At 40.2% G+C, this 8,099-nt stretch overlaps 1 long non-coding RNA gene across 1 annotated transcript; it reads left to right on the top strand.

The window, feature by feature from the left end:
* The first annotated feature begins 475 nt into the window (after nucleotides 1-475).
* LOC111827319 lies at nucleotides 476-3,724 on the top strand. Its single transcript, XR_002830831.1, has 2 exons — nucleotides 476-568; nucleotides 3,424-3,724. It is a non-coding gene; the product is annotated as an uncharacterized LOC111827319 (long non-coding RNA).
* The last annotated feature ends 4,375 nt before the right edge of the window (nucleotides 3,725-8,099 follow it).

Here is an 8,099-nt window from a genome sequence, read left to right as displayed (position 1 = left end):
CCCAAAAGAACTATAAAAGGCAAATAGAAAAAGCATTTGTTTGTTTTTTTCTTGCATTTATGCATAGTATTGCCTTTGAAAGAAAGTATTCAAAAAAAGATTAAGTATTCAGGCAGTGCCCTTAGCGATCCCAGATCTGTCTTTGCTTCAACGGTGTTTGGATGGAACAGACCCAGGGACGCCCCTTCTTCCAGCCTCCGGCCACTCTTCTGCGTCTTATCCAGTCACCACCTTCAGAACCACCTCTGGGACCAGCCAACACACCAGGGTTTTTTTTTTCCTACCTTCACTCCTTATTGCCGAACAACCATGAGCTCCCAAATGCCTCAGAATTATCCCACCGATGTGGAGGCTGCGGTCAACCACCTGGCCAGCCTGCATCTGCAGGCCTCCCACACCTACCTCTCTCTGGGCTTCTATTTCGGGTGAAGATGTGGCTCTCGAGGGCCTGGGCCGCTTCTTCTGCGAGTTTGCAGAGAAGAAGAGGGAGGGCTCTGAGCATCTCTTAAAGATACAAAACCAGCTCCGTGGCCGCATTCTCTCCAGGACGTGCTGCAGCCTCCCCAAGGTGAGTGGCAAAACTCAGGGTGCCATGGAGGCCACCCTGGCCTTGGAGAGGAGCCTGACCCAGGCCCTTTAGGAGCTGCAGGCCCTCAGCTCGGTGACTTCCTGGAGAACCACTTCCGGGGTGAGGAGGTGAAACTCATCAAGAAGATGGGTGACACCCTCCACAGGCTGCTGGCCCCCAGGCTGGGCTGGGTGAGTATCCCTTCTAAAAGCTCACCCTCAAGCACGACTAGGAGCCTGTGGAGCCCAGAGGCCTTTGAGGGGCCCCTCTGCATCCCCTGGTGTCTGGCTTTTACCTCAGCCTCTTCCCAAAACTACTAGCCATTCTTTTAACCACCCTGAAGCCCTCCCCCTTGCATTTGGACCAAAAAAAAAAAAACAAAGGCTTTTTTTGGGGGGGGGGGGGGGGGGGGGAAGAGTATTCAATTAATACTTTCTTCTACTGAAAATTAACTATTCAGGAGCCAAAACGTAGATCTGAGGGCCAAATTGGACTCAGCCAAACCTTCAGATACACATCTGTGTAGTAGCTGGCTAATGGTCCACATATTTTAGTTCTTTCCTATTGTACAGTTTAATTTGGCTTTGGTACTATAGGATTTCTCTGTTTTTCTAAATCATGCCAAAAGTTTTATGAATTAGGGCCTCCAACATGGATGTTTTGTATCGTGGCAAACACTCTCCAAATCTGGTATGTAAGCACTGGAACTGGCACTTGAACTTGGGGGCATTAAGACAACACCATGGACTTCACATGGTACTTGAGAAAGCACAGCTGAGCCACACCATTTAGTCACATTATATTGTGTCATGAGGGGAAAAATGATCAAGGACCAAAGGTGGAAAAGATTCCTGTGTCGTGTAAATGTATAGTTTGCAAATATTATATGTGTCACAAATACCTTTTGACTTTTCAACTGCTTCACTGGCCTACGGCTGTATAAGGAACCTACCTCCCTAGAATGATCAAAATAATCTAAGCTATGAAGATGCTAAATAAAAGTCCTACAAGTAATACATCGCAATTGGAAATGTGCTAAATTATTAGTAAAAACACCATCTTTCCACAAATAATGCCTTAAGAAAAGCACTTCCAATATCATAAAGGTAATGAATTGTGGTATTTAAAGAAGAGTTCTAAATCTAAATAGTAGTGATTTTAATAGCTTTGTTGATTGAGCACCAATTATGTTCATGTAGTGCATACTTTGACGGAGCTATTAACTATCCTCACTTAACAGATGGAACAAATGAACCTCGGAGAGACATAGCTAGTAAATGGGCAACACCTGTGCTATGTGGCAGACTCAAATTAAGGTCCTCCCTGGAGCCCGATTTCTATAAATCCACCTCAGTTTTCAAAAATAATTTGAATGGTGATAAGAGAAAAAAAAGGGGGGAGGAGAAAGGAAGGAAGGAAAGAAGGAAAGAAGGAAGGAAGGAAGGAAGGAAGGAAGGAAGGAAGGAAGGAAGGAAGGAAGGAAGGAAGGAAGGAAGGAAGGAAGAGAAAGAAGAGATGCTGCAATACAGTATCCATTGTCTGTACTCTTCATGGTTTTAATGATTCCACCTGAGAACCCATGACCCATCTACATGCTATTAGTTCTCTGTTTTTACTGCGTCTAAGGGAGTACACAGCCATTTGCCAAAGTGAGAAGAGGGTTGTGGCTGGTACAAAACAATGCTAATTCTGTATATTACAGTCCCTGCCTTCCTAGAGTTTATATTTTGTAAGAGAATATGTCTGTTTTTCTTTCTAACATATCCCCAGCACTTGGCACAATGCCTGTCACAAATTGTACCCAATAAATATGTGTTGCTGAAAGCATGTTGAAAGAGTGTTTTGAGGGAAGTATGGGCAGGTTTAGGGATGTGGCTGCCCAAAATAATCATAGAGCAACACAAACTGCCCTTACTCAAAAGAACCTTTCAGGGACAGTCTGCCATTTTACCACTTGGAGCTTCACTTGTATGGACAGGTTCTTCTTTGAAGAGGTAAACATAGCAGTCATTCCCATCGTGATGCCAATGATTTATTAGGTAAACATCTTTGAGAGGTGGTGGGGAGTCCAAGAAAAGGGAGTGGGGAGTTAGAAAGTGTAACTAAGAAAAAGTGGAGAGAGATTCCTCTTGCTCCCCAATGTCTCCCCCACTCCACTCCAACTATTTCAATGAGTTGTCTCCTTGGGCAAGAGAGTCCTTTATTAAACAAGACTGAAAAGCTTCTAATGACACCATGAATGCTACAATAGGAAGATGCCCCCGATTGTACATGACCTCAGATCTCATTTCTGCTACTTTTATGCACACCTGCAAATGTGCATTCTTAGCCTAGGTTTTCTAATTCACTAATTCACTACTTGGTCTTGTTACCTTGGCTTTAATTGTTTAACAACATCTATGTATTAAGCTATGATTGTCACAAATTATTTTTCCAAGTGCATGGGATATAGAAACATTGAGTTATAGGTAAACATACAACATAGTACAAAACAATCTGCCTCTTTCTAAATAAGAATTGGTTTGCTCCAAGGCTTTAGTGGAGTCATGGAAAAAGTGACGGTCTTATATTCTCCAAGTCCTTAGCCCTGCTATTTTTTATGTGCTTGACCTTGGGCAGGTCATAGTTTCCTTGAGCTTCATTTTCCTCTGTAAAAGGTAATAATAATTATATTATAATTAATATTATATATTTAATACATACAAATAAAACTGAGGGTCCTTATGATGTTAATTAAATTTAGTTTTAAATTCTAGCTCTAGAAATCATCTCTCTCTCTCTCTCTCTCTCTATATATATATATATACATATATATATATATATATATATCCTCCTCCACCCCCCCCCCCTCCCAGACCTAGCCTTTTCCTCAGATAATCAGCAACCCCAAGGCAGCAGAAGACAATAGCCTGGAGCTGACAAATGGTCACACTGCCCTACCTCTGGAAGGCTAAAGATAACATCTTGACCTCAGTTATGCTTCAGTTCCTGAGCCCTGTGGTGGGCCCACCACTTTCCCATGAAACCAGACAGAGGATGCCAGAACAGACCTCAGAGCTACCCTCCAGACCTGAAGAAGTGAAATCCTGAAGAAATGATTTAGCACCCTTACCTCACCTATGACAAATCAGCTCCCATCACGACCTGGAACCTCTAGCCCACCGTGTCTTGTGATTTTTGCCCAATATAATCTGCAATCTACATGGCATTGGGGAGTTTGGGCTTTTGAGCATTAGCCTCTCGTTCTCCTGAATGGTGCATTCATAATAAAATAGCCAATATTTCTCCACTGCAATGTTTGGCTCTGCTAGTGCCGGGTGGACAAACTCTTTCTGTTCTGTAATATATATAAAACTTTGTAGTAGTATATACCTCACAGAACTGTTGGGAAAATTAAGGTGATAATATATGGGGAAATGTTTTGTAACCTATAGAGCTCTGTACACATATAAGGTACTATTATTGCTTGAAGAACCTGAATTATAGCAGTTAGACTAACTTGCATTCCAATCCTGGCTCCACTGCTTGCGAGCTGCATGACATCAAGCAATTATATAATCTGAATTTAAGTTTTTCCCCTTTGTAAAATAGAGATGAGTTGTGATGATAAAACAAGGAAATGCTCTTGAAGTACTGCCTGGAACACAGTAGGTACTCAGTAAATGTTAGCTCCCTTTCCTGCTGCAGTTTTAAATGCCTTTATTTTCCTTGAATCAGGAAATATAATAACCAGGATGAACCATGATGATATGATGCAACAACAGAGCAGCAAATCAATGATAAGACATAAATCATGGTGTTTCTCCATCTAGTAATAATCTCTTATTGTGCTGGAACCATCAACAGCAAATTGCACAAATGCCAAATCAACAGCCTAAGGAACAGCATGAAGCAACCATGGCAAGGTAACTTAACCTGGAAAGCGTACCATAAAAAGATGAGTGATGACCCCGAAAATATCCTTATTTGTATTCAAAAATGTAATTGCAAATTGCTTAGACAAGCAGGATATGTTCAATTAGGTTTTTGAAATTTTACCAGAAAAATGGTTTGAGCTCTCTAAGACCTTGTGGAGTTCTGGGCTCATGATACACAAGCTCTTGTACAAGTCATTTAAGATTGCTTCTTACCACCGACAATTTTTTTAAAATGCATAATATTGCATGCTTTGCCACTAAGCTCTACTGTGTGTCATCCTAATTAAGGATGCAGACAGGCTGTGCAGTAATGATGATTGATGTCTGCTCCACGCCTTAGTGAGGAGGAAGGTGAAGATGAGCATTCGCTGTAGCCCTCGAGAGAAACGTGGTAATTGGTATTGCTCACTGCACCGCAAATCACATCTTCCTGGAATTATAGAAGAGGCACTTAAGAATAGAGAATTATCTTGCGTAAAATTGTAGTTTTGCTCATCCCAAGGAACAATCCTGCAAGGCACAGTTTTTCCATTCTTTTCGGTACATAAATGAATGACAATGTAATTTTTACCATTTCACTTCAGTTGGGCCATCACAATACCAGTAATAATCATAGTTCATTTTTGACTTTCTGACGTGGACCTCTGTTTTTATCTTTTGTATTTTTAGACTTTTGTGTCTTGAGATTTATCAGTCTTCTTGTCTGCATGTTTACCTGCCAGCGTGAGAGCAGCTATTTTAATAGTAACAGTAGTAACTGTCCTTGAAATAATGAGAAACAGTTCGTGAGTAAAGAACTAGTTCAACAGTGTTGGCTCGTGGCCCACTCCCACCCTCCTGCAGCTTGATCACTTTTCCCTCTAAAACGAAACACAGAAATGATCACCAGTTAACAAACTCCAAGCACAGGTTAATACAAGCGACCACACCGGGTATCATGTAGGCTTCACAGCAGAGAAAGCTTTGCCTACAGAGACTGTACCTACTACTTGTCAAGCAATACAAAATGGGGTCTCTCCTCTGAAAAAGGCCCGGATTCTACTCAAACTTAATCTTCTAAAGCCAACTTTCTAAAAAGTGAGGGTTCTTTATCTATACTCTCTAACTTACCCATCTAACAAATTAAAAAGTAGGGTTAGGACATTCATCCATTGGGGATCTGATTCAATAAATTAGAGCATACCGAAATAATGAATCAACCTCTGTAAAGTCAGTGCATTCTCTTTGAAGGGCAATTCTGATCAATTCTGAAAGAAAAGGCGGGAGTAAATCAGGGACTTAGAATTCAACAGAGCAGAAGAAACTGAGGCTATTTGGGGCTATTTCGTACTCAAACTGAGGAGCAGAGTGTTATTAAGGAATGGGTTCACAGCTATGCCAAAAAAATTAAAAAGCCGAATACAAGCCAGGCTAGGTGGGGATCAAAATGGATGAATCTGACCACCAGTCCCATGCTCCCCAATTAGGTACCACTGTTCAACTGAGACAACTCAAGACAGAAGCACAAAGCTGAGCAAGAATTAGAAGCTGCTTTGGGACTTGGCCTTCAAGTTCTCTGGCTTTGCAGAGACAGAAACATCAGGGGCAAGACTCATCGTTGTTCCATTCGCCCAGTCAACCTCAACCTGCCTTCTCTTCCTTAGAATTGTAGAATTTGTAGAGCTGATAAAAATTGTAGAGCTGAACAATTTATTCATTCTGCCAAGGTGAATAGAGACCTAAGAACAGGAGGCCACTGTTTAGTAGAACACTGGCCAGGGGACTAAGGACATCAAAACTCTAATTGCCACTCAGCTTATAACTACCTATGTGACTTTGAACACATTACTCCTCCTCCCAGCCTCTTTCCAAAATGGATGAATCGCTTATCTCCAAGGTGCTAATCACAGACAATGGTCCAATGTTGCATTTCATTCCAGAGGCTTCTGAATTTTAATCCTCTACTTCTGGAATAAAATATTTTACTTCAAAGGAGTGAATCTCAAATAATGGGAATTATAGGTAGCACTGGCTGTCTGTTACCAATGCTTCCTTTTATTTCTTTGCCTGCATACACTGATGTTACACAGCCAATAGTGATGCTAACAAACTTGAATTTAATTGAGTTGGAGGGTTTGATGGCATGAGTTTCTAAAAGCAGTTCCAGTCTTCAAGGTTGTACAAATTATGTATGATTTCGTAACTAGTGGGGTTTCCAGCTAGTGCCAATGCTATTTTTCCAAGTCAGTTTCATTATTTGGAAAGTAAATAAAAGAAGTATTTTCATCCCCAAAGATATAATTTTATGTGCAGAGGGTTAGAAAAATGTTGCAAGGAAAAAAAAAACATTGCAGAAAGAAACAGGCATTGGATATTGGCATTTTTAAGCAGAGCAGGATATAAAGATATCCTTTATATCTTCAAATAAAGGATAAGAGTTATTTTATTTGCAAATGAGAAAGATGACTAAATATTGACACTGCCCTTTATTGTAATTAGAATTATATGTATAAGATATGGTTGACTCTCCATAAGTCAGACAAAAGCACACCTAAAGCAATTCTCTTTCCATGTGTAAAATAAGGAATGATGCCTCAGAGTGAAGTATTATAAACATGCAATCACCATCATTCTGGATTAGCAAAAATTACCCAAGATTCTTCATCTGTTAAAAGAATGATCGCTCCGTCCCTTTCCAGCTCACCGGGAGCTTTCAGTGGAAAAAGAGCTAGTCAAATTAGCTAGCAATTGCAACGAATCAGTGGCAATATGACTTTTACCTTGGGCAGCACTTCCATGTCTTTCCGTGTTAATAGTCTCTGGACTTAAATGAAAACCCACATGGTTTAATTTGTAACTTAAGAAATAAGAACTAATTATTCTTCCTTATAACAAGCCATTTCTTTCAGAAGGTGGAAAAGCTGAGAACCTTTCTGGGTCTTTTTATATTGTTTTCAGTTCCATTGTGTTGAAATTTGTTGACTAATGATTTAAATACAGCATTGTCACAGGGTAGGTCCCCTATAGATCCCCTGGGTTTAATAAACACAAAACGGCTAAGTACTGCTTTCCCAGAGCAATGTGTGGGTTCCCTTCCCATGAAAGATTCGATTCAGAGAGTTACATTCTTCTGACCATTTTCCTCCTATCACACTTGACATTCACGCTAGGATTTACGTAGAGCAATTAAAGTGCTTCTAGTAAGCATTTTAGTGTCCAATACATATAAAATAAATCTGCTTCTTACAAATAGCATTTTCCCAAAATAAGCATTGAAAATTTCTCACCACTTCAATATACTTCCCACACAAGTAAATGCATATCTTAGTTGGAGTAAAAACCACCACCACCACCCCAAAGTTTGGTTTGCAAATGGAATCACAATGCTATTTTGAAGGGAGAACAGAAACTCGGGAGTGCCCTATAGCTTCCTGAAAAGTAAAATCTGAAAAATGTGAGACTGTTTTGTTCATTGAATTTGGACCAACATTATTGCTTCTTGCTTTAGGAGTGTTATCTAAATAAATGAAAAATAACCTTGAACCTCTGACCATAATGCTTCATGTATCTATTAAATGATGCCATCATGGTTTTCTTCCACTCAGTAAATTATACCTTCTGAAAAATAAATTACA

The sequence above is a fragment of the Myotis lucifugus genome, unplaced genomic scaffold, assembly GCF_000147115.1.
Source record: "Myotis lucifugus unplaced genomic scaffold, Myoluc2.0 scaffold_3, whole genome shotgun sequence".
NCBI classification, from domain to species: Eukaryota; Metazoa; Chordata; class Mammalia; order Chiroptera; family Vespertilionidae; genus Myotis; species Myotis lucifugus.
The sequence above is the reverse complement of the archived record's forward strand: the minus strand, read 5'-3'. Positions and strand labels throughout refer to the sequence as shown.